The sequence below is a fragment of the Grus americana genome, chromosome 2 (genome assembly GCF_028858705.1).
Source record: "Grus americana isolate bGruAme1 chromosome 2, bGruAme1.mat, whole genome shotgun sequence".
In the NCBI taxonomy this organism is placed as follows: Eukaryota; Metazoa; Chordata; class Aves; order Gruiformes; family Gruidae; genus Grus; species Grus americana.
Genome location: NC_072853.1, coordinates 93,454,530 through 93,468,637, shown reverse-complemented (window position 1 = coordinate 93,468,637; position 14,108 = coordinate 93,454,530). Strand labels below are relative to the sequence as shown.

General features: G+C 36.6%; 1 pseudogene; it reads left to right on the top strand.

Moving 5' to 3' along the window:
• The first annotated feature begins 431 nt into the window (after positions 1–431).
• Positions 432–13,599, top strand: LOC129202382 (oocyte zinc finger protein XlCOF6-like; annotated as a pseudogene).
• Positions 13,600–14,108: the final 509 nt, after the last annotated feature.

The following is a 14,108-nucleotide window of genomic DNA, read 5'->3' as shown; positions in this document are numbered from 1 at the left end:
TGCACGTACTACCTACGGTAGGTATGACCCCTACTAGAGCAAAACTTGTGTTTTGTTTGTTATGCTCCACGTACTTCTGTAGATAGTCATTGCAGAACAATTGATAATGTGGCACATCTATTGATCTGTTTACTTACTTATTTTTACAAGAAAGTTACCCACAGATAGCCTGGACAAAAATAAGGTACGCTATTCAAATAGCTGTCTTCTACTTGGTTTGTGATAGTACTAGTCTTCTGAATAAAGTAAGCAGGTGCTGATCAAAAGGTGTTTCTAAAGGTTTTCTCATACATTTTATTACACACAGTAACAAAGGAGAGCCACTGAGATGTGCTCTTTGAAGAGCCAAGAGATGTACTGTGAGACTTCTTAGAATTCTGCACATAAACTAGATGAAACAACTGTGACAATGTACAGCTTCCTTTGCAGTCATGGCTGCATTTCGAAGAGGCATATTTGTTGAAGCATCAATTTTATCATTTAATGCAAAATTCCACTTATCTGCAGTGGTAAGAGTTAACACTAAGACTTTGTCTGACCTTGAGTGCATCCTCTCTTCCAAAGAGAACTTGAGAAAGCATTTGGTGCTTTCCTGTTATTCAGAAAAGATCTCTTTTTCTTTTTTTTTTCTTTTGTAAAGAAGATAGTGATTTCTGGTAGCCACCCATCCGTGAGTTGACATCACGCAATATTCTAATGATAGCTTTTCTAGTATTTAGGTAGAGAAGTTAGTGTACATTCTGTTTCTCTAGGTTTCTTCTACGTATGTGGGTTTGGTTTTGGGGATGTTCTTTTTTGTTGCTGTTGTTTATGGCCATACATATGTCTGTCACATTATTAGAAAACATTTTCACAATATACACCTTCAATTTAACCAGAAAAATCACTTTCTGACTTTCAAAGTTGTGTATTATAATGTAATTAGTTCAAATTGTTTTCTCCCCAAATAGCTTCTTTGCCCCCACTGTTCTTTAGGAGTGAAATAATTGTCTACACTGGATCTGGATTTCCTGGTTTTAAGTTGTTACTGATCACATGGAAAGAAATAAATACATGTTTTAGTAGCTTGCTGAAATTGGTGTCATAAAAAGAAAGCCAGCAATTTGGGTTTGGATAGTCAAAGGCTTGATTACTAGCAGGTTTGCTAGTAGGTAGGGAGTAGATCTATGTGTTGACAATGCACCTTTCGCCTAGGCATCTGTTCTTTTGGTTTTTGATTTTTTTTGGTTAAATTAAGTAGTCAGTTAAGCCTTGTCCTAGTCAAAGCACAGTTCAGTCATTACAAATTCACAAAGCAGGTAGACAAGTTGCTCCCAGGTTCAAGTAAGGTATTTTGAAATAACTTGTCTCAGTTTTAAAGCTGGAGAATTATAAGGTTAAGCACTTTACATTGTTGTATCATTACAACAGTTATTTTTGAACTAGTGGACTAAGGCAATCCAAATTTAGTCTGAGGTTACATGTGAAATGTGTCATTGATCTGTTTCAGAAGTAAAAAGAGTATTTACAGACTGGGTCTCTGGAGCTCTCCATGGAACAATGCTTGTAATTACAGTGAAGGTTAAGAACTTAACTTGAGGTTTTCATACCTAGTTCTGACTTCAGTTTTGCTGTACTATGTGTACAGCAAAGCAAGCTTGATGTTACACTGTATCTTTCTTACAGCCTCTTTGAAGGACAAACTAATGAAACTAGCAATGAGATTAACATACTCATTTGGGAAATATATTTTAGTGTCTACTGATACATTAAAATTAAAACATTAAAAAAAAGCCTTTAAACTGAAAAAGATCTGCTGTTACAAGGTTGAGTTATCAGAGAAGTGTAGGTAACGGTACTCAGGGGAACTGCTATTTTCTGGCTGTCTTGTGGGTTTTTTGTTTGTTTTGATTTTGCCCAGAAGGGGGCAGCAAATGAACATCAGCACACTGGCTTTTACTTTTCAAGTGCTTTTTCAGTGTTCCTCTTTGCCTGTAAACCTCAGTGCAGACTACCTACTGATGTTAGAGTTTCAAATGATGATTTCTACCTAATTTATTTGCTGCAAGTATAGCTGGAATGTGTGACTTGGAAGTTTTCATTCTTTTCAGTGTTAGGCAGTAGAATTTGTTTAGTAAAATCTATTTCAAATTTATTAAAAAGGCACTTCTCTATGAAGGTTTAAGATTTTTGACTGTGGCATTAGGTGTGTGTATATTTTAAAGGATAAAATAGCTGAACAACCAAACCCCATGCCATTATTAGTTAATGTCACCTAAGTCTGGCTTATATCTTTCAAATATTTATTTTCTATATTTCCAGTTAAATTAATGTAATATTACAATTCAAAATAATGTTCTCATGGCCATTTTTTTCCCATCAGAAAATAAAACTGAGAATACACTAAATATAGTGATGCTTTTAATTCATGCATTAATTAATCCATTTTTGTACAAGAATGGCTTGTGCATTCTGCTGACAGTGCATGCGAGTTAAAGGCCCCAATTCACAGGGAATACTAGTGATACTAAACAGTATAACCAAATTTTATTGTCTTATTTCAGCAACAAAGTACAGTTTTATCATCTAAAACTTTATTGGAGGTATACCATATTACTGATTTGGAGTATTGCTTTTTTTTATGACTATATGGGAAAATGCTGATTAATACCTACCATTGTGAATTTCTTGAAAGTATGTGGCCATAATTCTGTTTAAGTTACAGATCAAGTAGTTAGCAAGAAGCCACAAAGAGAGGGCAGTCTAACCTTTCCAGTTGCTGAGTTTTATCCAATAGTTCATATAAAGAAGGGAATATCATAGTGGCATCTGTGAGATCAGCTGCCTATAGTGTTCAAAAGCTATCTGGGAAGAATTAAACTGATTCTTAACAAGACTGATTTATTGATAGTCTTGCCTGGCTGTTTCATTAAAATCATTAGTGCTATAATGCATGTGGGACCTTTACAGAGCTTAAAACTTGATCAAGTACTCAAGGCCCTTTGGTCTTAATAGGTTGGAATTTCCCACTGTCTCAAACACACATTATTTACCTCTGAAGGATGAAAGATTAAATCATCCATATTACAATTCCAGATTCCTTTTGGACTTTCTCTCCTTTACCTTAGATTGAACCAACCCTCCTAGTAACAGTGTCTGTCCTTTCTCCTTAAAGAAAAAAGAACACACCGGTATTTGTGGGGAATTTGCACCACAAGCGCTGCATAAGATAGGTACTGCCCGCAATATTATCAGAATTCTGAAATCTTCATTTGGAGCTATTACATGTGCTGGAAGTAGACAACTATGCTTACACATTTTTAAAGGAGTAATTCAAATAGAAAATCCAAATAGCTCTACTTTTTTACAAAGCGTTTAATCTCCTAACAAAGGAAGATTGTTCTGTTATGTCATTGTGAAAGGCAGGTCCTTTAAATGTATAAAAAGTGTGGTTTAAATTCTGATTTCAATAAGTAGAAATAGTAACAAAGAACATTTTCCTAGTTTGTGAATCAGCATGTTATACCTTTGAACTACTGTACAAGTAGTGTCGATTCACAAAGCTATTACAGAAATTAACCCCTGCATTTTTGGTCTCTGCTTCATCGCTATAAAAAAGTTCTGTCTGTCCCATAGAAGTATAAAATCTAGATCTTTGACAATTGGGTTTTTTTTTGGTGATGGTTTCTCCTCTTGAAAGATCACAGATGTTTGGGGGAGAGCAGAAAAAAATAATGCAAAGAGTTATTCAGAACGGCACAGCTTGCCTTCCAGAGTAGGCTTTGATTTTGAAGCATGCCGTTTAAATCCTGGATTTTTCCATATAGGCCCTTGATTCTACTGAGATCATTGTTTTAGCTTTCACACCTTCTATGCATTGAACATTTCAACAACTCCCCTGCATACTTAAGTTCCCTCATGCAAGTTAAAGGCTTTTATTCTTTGAGCAAGGGTAAACTTTATTTCTCTGGTGCAAGAAAGTGTTAATCCACACAAATAACTGAGGATTAAATCTCCTTTTGCATCTTTCTTGTTTTGAATATTGTTGCATTAAATAACAGCTATATGATTCACTCTTAATTCAGGATTAGCAGGAATACTCTTACCAGTAGAAATCTTGAGTATAATATAAACTAATTTCATTATTTTCTAAAATACTTTGTTTTCAAACTAGCTGGACTTTAATTACCTTAACAACTGTGTCATGAAAGTAGCTATGTTTTCATTATAGAGTGTTTAAAGAATGAGTAATCCCGTTTGTTACATCTAACATGTAAGCATAGTGCATGTATTTGGAAATAGTATTTACCTAGTAATTAATTATTTACAGGTATGATTCAAAAGGACATTGTTTCCTTTTGCTGAGTGCTGATCAATAATCTGGAGAGATGTAAGCACCTTTTGAACCTGCCATAGTTGACTTCCACAGAACAAGGATTTTAAAGTTGTTCTTTGCTTATATTTCTCCCTTTGAAATTATTGTGTGTTACAGATGTGACTTTACAGCATTGTAGACGTGTTTGTGAATTTGAGAACAACCAGTGCTTTCCCTGGTGTTGCTGAGTTTTGAGGAACTTTAAGTGCTTAAGACATAGTGGTAAATGGTTTTGAGGTATTCTAAGTGTGGTGTGGGGAAGAATCTGGAAGATCAAGGAATTTGGAACAGCAGATCTGTATAGACCTTTTCAAATGTCTTACAATTTTGTCCCCTAGGAATCCTCGCTTTGTATATAAGCACACATATAATTTTCTTATGCATTTTTTTACTTCTAAATAAATTCCAATTGCTGACCTGAAAGAGCAGCACTTCATGCCATTGAGAAAGTAGAATTTGTCTTTTTCATCCAGACAAAAAAATTCTAGAAGACTTATGTGGACCATTCAAACATCAAAATACAACAATTCAATATAATCATGTTGCGTTGTGTAGTATTGGCTGCTAGTAAATTACTCAACACAGCAAAATATGTCATTCTGGGAATATAAATAAATAGTTGAAAGATAATAAAATAATAACTGAAGTACTTGATTGTAGACAGGTCTGATAGGAATCTTCATGCTCTCATCTCTCCCATAATGATATCAATCTTTCCTAACTGATAGCTTTAAACACTCATGATAAAAGGCATTAAAAACCTAAATTAACACAGTAACTGAGAAATGTCATTCCTTCAGACCACTTACACAGGAAGAATAGATGATGATTTTCCAGCTGTGACAAGGTTCATTTCCTTTCCGACAGGAAGCTCTGCAGAAACACATGGCACTGCATGCTGGCATCAAAATGTTTCATTGCCAGCGCTGCAAGTACAAAACACGGCTCGAGGCCTCTCTGACAAAGCATAGGTTAAGGCATACAGGTGGATTACATGTATGTTGTCTTTATGTTACTGCCTAGATAAACTGCTTAGGGAGAAGTAGTACTGTACAGTTGAATATTGAATGCTGTGTAGGAGTGCTGCTTTTGTGCTGTTAAAGGATTTCTAGAGAAAAGGGATATTTTTTTAGCTGTTGGTGGTTCTCCCTCTTGTGTTGAATATGCAAAAACCACACACTCTCATCCTGATTTAACAAAACGGGCAAATTTTTAAGTTAAATGTTTTTTGCGACATTGAGGGGATATTGATCTTTAAGGATATGTTTGATTTGCCTTCCTGAATATGGGTATATTTACAGAAATCCTGTTTGGAATCTATATTCAGAAGACACCTATATAAAGGTACACATACTGCAAAGACAGGAACAGCTTATGACCCTGACTCGTTAGCTTAGCAGGATGCCTTTGCTAGTTCAGATAGATGTGGACTTCAGCCAGTTCATAGCTTTTTGTTCCATACTGGTACTCTATGGCCAGGAAAGAATGTGGATGCTCAATTTAAATCAGCTTGTACATATTGACATATTTCAAGATTTTTAATACAATAGATTGTTGTTTGTCCACCTTGGCTATGTTCCCTTTCATTTTTCTGGAAAGCTTCCTGCTTCAGTTGTCTGTTTTAAAGTTTAATGTTGAACCTCTATCAAAGGCCCAGCCTCTCTGTGACTGATGCTCTGGAGTTCTTTCTGTCTTGCTCAAGTGATTTGTTTACATAGACTTTGTGTTGCTATGGTTGTATTAAGTCCATCAGTCTGCCAAAAAAGGCACTTTCATTAGAAATTCTGAATTAACACAGAAAAACGTACTTTGTATCACTGCCTGCCTGGAACTGTTGGAGCTGTTCCATCTTGTTGGTATTTAAATAAGTGAAACCTTTCTCCTTTTTTTCTGAACCGCGCATTTTACAGGATTAGAAAATAAGTTTGAATGAATGAATGGGTGGGAACGTGCTATGTTGTGTTAATGGCCTTCTGAAACCTGCTACTTGATGTGTGCAGTGAGTGCGTGGACAGGACAGTGGGGAGCCAATTAGCTGCTTGTGATAATATTTAAATAAATCAGCGTGTGGAGAACTCATCCTATAGGACTTGGCAGCATAGTAAATAGGGAATATCTGCTTTTGTCTGTACTGGCAAAATTAACTTTTCAGTGAGTTGAAGAAATGAAATACTCTTGCAGTGGTTTGGCAGCAGTGCGTTGCTCCGACAGTTGAGCGATGTGGGTGGTGCTCCATCCCGCAGCGTTAGAGCCGTGGCGTCACACATGGCGGCAGAGGAGAGTAGGCAGATGTCTGGCATGCAACATAGGTGTGAAGGGGGCTGATAGACGTCTCATGCTACTGGGACAGATGGCTCTCAATCTCTGTGGTAGCAAGTATGGCATCTCTTCAAAGACAGACATTTGCTCTATTAAACATTCTTAGCTTATGCAGAAGGCAACTGACAGGGCTTCAAAAGGTACGGGAAAAGGAAGAATGATACCCGAAGAAGAGATCCAGTTAGTGTGGCCGGTCACTGTTAATGAAGCTCAGGTGCATAAGTAGACAAGTGACCAAAACCATGCAAAATAAATTTAACTTTTGCAAAAAGTGAACAAAATAATCACTGTCTAGAAGAAGGATTTCAAATCCAGAAGTGTCTCCTATTCCTTGTTCTTCAGCTGACCTGCGGCAAATCTATTTAATGAGTTTTAGGAAGCTGCTTATTACCTATGAAAATGTAATTTATTATCTAGATATCAAGCCATTGACAACTGCTCCTGAAAATGTCATCAGCTTCCTCCTGTTTGCTTCCCCACTGACAAGTGGGGGCAAACATTAAAAAAATGCTTTGATTTCCACATCACACTGACTATGCTGTGATCATGCAATGTGATATCCCCTGCATTATTTCTTAAAAGATAACACTAATAGAACTGGAGCTGGAGAGTTACTTGTAATAACATTGGAGTGAAATGCTGTCTTAAGGATAATTATTACTATACCAGGGTTGGTGTTAGGACTTAGATTCTTAAAATATGTTCACTTTTTATTATTTTTTAACTCAAATGTGTGTGTTTGGTTTGTGTTTTCATTTTTGGCTGCGGAAATGAAAATAGGTTTGCCTATTTGGGGATTGGACCAAATGATCTGCAGAGATTCCATTCACCCTTGTCTGTTCTGTAATTCTGTTTCTTGTTTTTAGTTGGTGGTTTCTTTTGGTTAGGTTCATTTCAGGTTCTCCACTGTAAGGCTAATATTTCAGAATTTTAGTACATCAGAAAAAAATGAATATGTATATTGTAAATTAGAAATAGTCGATGAAAACGTAGATTAAAGAGGAGGCTAGTCCTTTAAGAATGTACCTCTCAACGTTTTTTGTTATTGAAAGTCATTGTTTTCCTTTGTGACCTAAATGTTGTCCTTGCTGTCTTTACAAAAAATTCTTTGGGTGTGTTCTTCATTAAGTTAAAAGTACTTTCCCTTAATGTCACTTCCTTATGCCTCTTGAAAATTTCATGTTCTGCTACATTTCCCCCTTCTGAGGGACTTTGTTTCTTTTTTAATTGGTGACATAGTGTACACTGAAAGTTGGCCCTCTGAACTTTGAGGAAAAAAAGACCAAAACTAAATTTGGAAATGGTTCTGGCCAGTTTTTCTTGATTAGACTTATGATGGAAGCCAAATTTAGATACGGTAGATCTCCTACGGGTAGAACAGACTGTAACCTTTAACTGCCTAGACCATTATGTAAGATAAGATCATGCTTCATTAGCAACAAGATCATGTGAAAGATGAGCTGTGGCTTTGAGGATGTGCTGTAAATGCTAATCCACTGATACTCTTTTGAATTTCACACACACACTTTGTGTTCCCACGGAAGATAGGACAACCTTCATACTTGCCTTCCATTTCCTGGTAGGTGAGAAGCCTTTCAAATGTGAGGTCTGCTCTTAGGTCTCCATTGATGCAAGCTCTCTGCGGTGGCACTTCTGAACACGTGCTAGTGAGAGGCCCTACAAATGTTGACTCTGTTCATATAGTTGGTAAGTGTAAATAACCCCTCTGTTGGAGAAATTCTGTAAATCTGGTGGCTTTTAAAAAAACATCAACAGAACCCCACACTTTAAGGTATGCACTCCTACCCATTAATAAAAGCCAACTCAAGCATTTAAATATATTCCTGTTGGGAACTTTGCTCTATGAAGGCTCTTTTGTTTAAAGGGATTGCTTTCTGTCCCCTCGTTATAGCTCTTTCTCTATATAAGTAGTGCATGGGCTGTGCTGGAAGATCTATGGAACACCAATGTGATAAATACAAAAATATCTGGTAGAAGGTGAGAATATCTGTCTCTGTGTGTGAAGGGGTACTGGGGCAAATGGTAGTGACTTGTATAAAACCAAAACTGTGTTCATTCATTAACTGTATATCTTAATTTGCTGTATTAGGTGCACCATGCTGTTTTTTCACTGATTTTTGTCTGCAGCTTTGCTTGTAGTGTTTTGATTCCACCCTCCCACCCCCGCCAACTGAGGAAATGATCACATTTCTGACAGTGCTAACACATTTCATTTTGCAGTGTTGGCAGAGTGTGTCATGTGATCAGTGGGAGCATCAGCTAGTCTTAGTAAAGCTGAAGTACATGTTGAAAGTATGTACTTAGCAGCCTTAGAGGCTGTTTAAATGTTAAATTCTTGTGTGTTTAAACTCTGTATGCTAAATGATGCACTGTTTACTTTTGTTTTTTAAACTCAAAAGGTATAAACTAAGATAAGCTAATGTCCACAAGTCACTTCTTGAGGTATGCAGTGATTGGTAGAGAGATGGCTTGATTAGTTTTGTTTTGTTACTTATGTGGGGGAAAGCTTAATTTACTCTGTTTCTTTATCTATCATAATAAAAGTAATTCTGATTACAAAACTAGTGCTCCTTTTGATGCCAGAATTAAAATCTGGAAATGCATCTATCAAAAGTGATAAGATACCTTGAACTTAAAATAAGTTCCTTCTCCACTGAGAGTTTTTCAGTATGTGGTAATGGAATAACAGGGAAAAAGGTTTTTTCCTAATTTTTGTGGCAGCTGTGTAAAAATGCAGAATTGTAAAAATTATCTAAATGTTGTAACAAAAAATGGAGGAAATTTGTACAATGGAACGGTCACTTACGGGCCTTGTTACAGACAGATACTTGTTTGCAGGTACTTACTTTCTAGGAAGTATCATGTATGTCCTAATACATGACCAGGAGAAAACAGTGTTTGGAAAATTTGAGAGGAATGGTAGTGGTGAACTCCAGACTATACAGAGGAACACTGGTAACTTATTAATCTTTATACGTTACTGTAGTAGGCACAAGAAATCCAGTTTCCTCTCCTATCATATGAGCTTTAGTTATGGGACACAGCTAAGCATGACAGGAGACTGGCCCTTAAGTCTTGTACTACTAAACCCCCTATTTTTAATAAACCATTCAGTAATACCTGTCATAGTATTTTGTCTCTTTTTGCAGTAATACTTTACAAGCATACACTTTTTCATTTCTTTGTAACAAGTCAGCCCTACTTAAAGGGATCAAAGAATTTGTTGCTTGCAAATTAACAATGTGCCTCCTTCCACCAGCCTACTTTGCCCTGTTAGATGCACGTTATGCGTCATAATATAAACACTTGCATGCTTAGCTTTTGCTGTGGAACTACTTCCATTTGAAGTTAATAGAATTGTTCTTTAGTAAGTCAAAAACATTATATAATGAGAGTCTATGAGATCAGGAAGTGAATGTTTTAACTGGTATCTGTAAGAGTAAACAATAACACTGTCTGAAAGTATTCTTTTCTTGTATGTAAAATCTGTATTTACAAAACATTTAGTTCCTGTCTGCATAGTGGTAACTGCGAATGCCTGCATAGCGTTCCAGACCTAAATAGTTTGGATGTTTGAAGTTGCCACTTGTGACACAATTTGCCTGAATTGGCTACATACAGCTAAGGGTTGGTTGGTTTTGTTTTTGTTTTTTTTTTCTTAAGTAATCTATTTGAGGTCTGTAATAGTCTTAAGATTTTTTAAGCATACTGGAATATAACACCCTCTATTTCTGAAATTGTATCAAGAATAAAACAAAAAGTAGGAATACTAAAGCAGAAAAAAAGAAAAAAAACCCTAAACAAACCCAACCCTTTTCTAGTCCCGAAGCATACACTTTACACCCACATAGACCCCATTGTCTGATTCAGTGGGCTGAATTCAAAAGTGAGGTGTAAAGGGTAGAAATCACACCTGAGCACACAGATCTGAGTGTAAGGAAGACTAAGGATGGCATAACTGCAGTGATGAAATATATGGAAAAAATGTCATCTCTAAACTTTTCCAGTATTCTGGTTTAGTTTGTGAATAAATACATATCATTTACTGATATTCAATTAGAGAATAGTTTCATTATTCAAGCTCTCACCCATTAAGATGATTTGTGCTTTGAGTTTACCAGATATGTTGAATGAAAAACAATAGAGTGAAATCTGCAGTGGCAACTGCTCATTGAAATTCAGGATTACAGTGAAATTTAATTTTAAAGTGCATCCCTGTGTGTATTGATATGTATATATATTTATGTGTATGTATGTATAATGAACTCAAGAGTTAAAATGTGTGTGTAACTGGGCTGTTTACAACAAATAGAGTCTTTTTGCTTTAAGGCTTTTCTCTTTTTAAGAGCTTAGAGCTATGTAGAAGAAGAGATGTAAATTTGCTTGAGAGATCTGCCTTGCTTAGTGACTTGGAAGATTCAGGTGACTGCTTCTGATGGCACAGAATCTGACAGGTTCACATTTTTGGTAGTTTTGCTGTCAAAGACTGCAAGAGGATTTCCTGAAAGTTGTGTGTTCCTTATGATAACAGAGATAGGGAGAGTTTTGTGCTGCTTTAATAAGAATGTATGGGAAAATAATCTTTTATGTAAATCTTGGCTTGAAAATGCAAGTTTTTCTACACCTATGTAGTAAAACTTTCCTACATGACAGATCAGTTATGTTTTTTTGTTCAGTGTGAGGGGAGAGTTAAGGTATGCTTTTCTGATTCAGCATAATTTAAGATCAAGTCTAGTCTTTTGCTTGTTGTGTTCATATAAATAACAGCACCACTTAAGTACCACAACCGTGAATACAGATAACCCATCAATATTTGCAGCACCAAGTATGAGGTTTTTAAACTGGTATGGTGTATACATTGCTAAGTCTAAGAATTAATTTTAGCCAACTTAGTTGTTTAATCTGACCTCTCTGTGGATCCCCTTCTATACTCGATGGAGAACGATGGGCACTCCCGCAAGACATCTTAATTTTATATGAGACATTACGTAAATGTGAGGGCTAATTCATCCCAGTTAGGGTTACTTACTGCCTGCCTGCAGTTAACTTTTACAGAGGAAATTTGGAAGGTAGTATGCCCATTGGCTAACATTATGTGGTATGAATCCTACTGTAGGTGATTGTTTTAATTTCCTAGCTCATAGGACTGCAAATAGTTGTTGGCAAAATAAACAGATCCTCAATATCTGTTTAAGGGAAACAATAAATTCAGAGAAGGTTACAATACAAATTGGTATTCCCTGAATTTGAAAGCACTGAAGTTTTGATTAAGATCAGGCGATAATTCCACTGTCTCAGGGCAGGATTTAGACCCATAGCATGTATGTAGCAGACCTCACATTGTAATATAGAATGAATCCTTGGCAGTATTTGTGTTACGGTTAAGTTCTTTATTTTGAAGTATGTTCCTATGTCATAATGCAAAATAAGTAGAATGAAATGACAAATGCAAAGACAAAGCTTTTCAGTATATTTGGTCTGGTTTGCAGCTTTCACTACATTGAGCTGGAATTATATGCAGATACATATGCACACGCAAATGTGTGCACCTCTGGTGTGCGTGACTGCATGCTGGTGCAGTTGTATCCTAAGGATATAAATGCTTAGAGGTCCTATTAAGACTAAAAAGTAAATTGGGACGCTTGTAGGAGTTTAGATTCTTATTGCCCATACAGAGGTTTTATTTTCAAAGAATAGATATATCCACAGGTGCACAGCTGACACTAAAAGAGAAATATTACGGAAAACATGGTGCAAACTCCACTAACTCCAGTGGTAGGAAAAAAAATGGCGAAAGGCATCATCTTGCTTGTGTAAAACGAGAGGCATTTTAGGTCTAGAAACGCTCACTTGGGAGCACAGCTAGCTGTAAGTGAAATTGTTGGGCTAGGAGTCAGGAGAGTTGTGTTCTGGTCCAGCTCTGCCACTGGACAGCCCATGAGATCTTGCTAGGGATGACTCATCCCTTGACCTACTCCATGGATTTGTGAACACTCCAGCTAGAGACTGACTGCCTGTGTTTGCACAGTGCTCACTGCTACTGATGGGATTCTCACTGCTACTGATGGGATTAATGTCTGATAAGGTGGTTTGTTTTTTGTTTTTTTTCAGCATTCAGAAGAAGAGCTTGGATCTTCACATACACTGACATCACACTGGTGAGGCATTTGGCTGTAGCTTTTGCTGCTATTCTTCCCCTGACAAACAACTGCTCTGAAAACACATTAAGAAATATCACCTGGGTTCAGGAACCTCATTAACCAGTTGCCAGCCTACCTTTGCCCTCAGATCACTTCCTGTGGAATATTAGGTACTTCATGCTTAAACTTCCACCAGAGCATCCCAGCAAATAAAGAAGCTGTTGGTATTGTCAGACTTTTGTACTGAAAGCCAGAGTTTTCTGGAAGACGACAAGAAATGGTCCTTATGTAGCAATTAAAAGCACTTAGAATGGTCTTCCCAAAAAGCTTTGTGTGCATTATGGTACAGGTGGTAACTCCAGTGTGGTGACAGGAACGTGGAGATTTGTGTTGCACAAAGGGTGGACGTGTTGATTTTTGTTCTGATTACCTTTTGCTGGTATATCCTGCTTGCTTACAAATGAAGAGTTTGACATTTCAGGGCAGAATCTCTTGAAATGTGCCAAAGCTGACAGTGAACCTTACAGGTGGTTTCTGTACTACATTTTCATTACATTTCATTCTCATTTTTAATATAAGGCTCTATAAAAAACAGTAAATGATGCAAGAAAATCTACTGATGCTATAGCACTTGTAATGTGGTAAAAAAAATCATTAAACTTCTTCATGGTTATTTTTTATAACAAAATGTGTTGTATCATAAGCTAATCCAGTGTTGAAGTAAAAATATAAACTATTGAAATATAACATCAAATAAACTTGACTTGAAAATTCAGTGATTAAATACATCTGTACCTTATTTAGTCAAATAGAAATGCTCACTTCAAAAAAAAAAAAATTGGAAAGAATGAAATACTATCTAATTTCAGCCTGTTAGAGGACTGGTTTTACTCTAAGACTCCACATTTATTCGTTGACTATGGTGGTTTTGTGGAGTCTGTTATTAGCTATGAATGTTACTCAGGAGATGTAACTCTTGCTAAAAATAAAAAACCTAATATCACAACTTCCTACCAGACAGAAGCAAGTAGTGACTGAAGTCATGCCTACACTGTTCTCTTAAACACAATTGTAAAGAATATACTACTTCAACGGGATAAACATGGAGCAGACCCTCCTGGAGACTATGCTCAGGCACATGGAAAATAAGGAGGTGGTTGGTGACAGCCAAACACGGCTTCGCTAAGGGCAAATCGTGCCTGACAAATTTGGTGGCCTTCTATGATGGAGTTAGAGTGTTGGTGGACAAGGGAAGGGCAGCTGATGTCATCTGT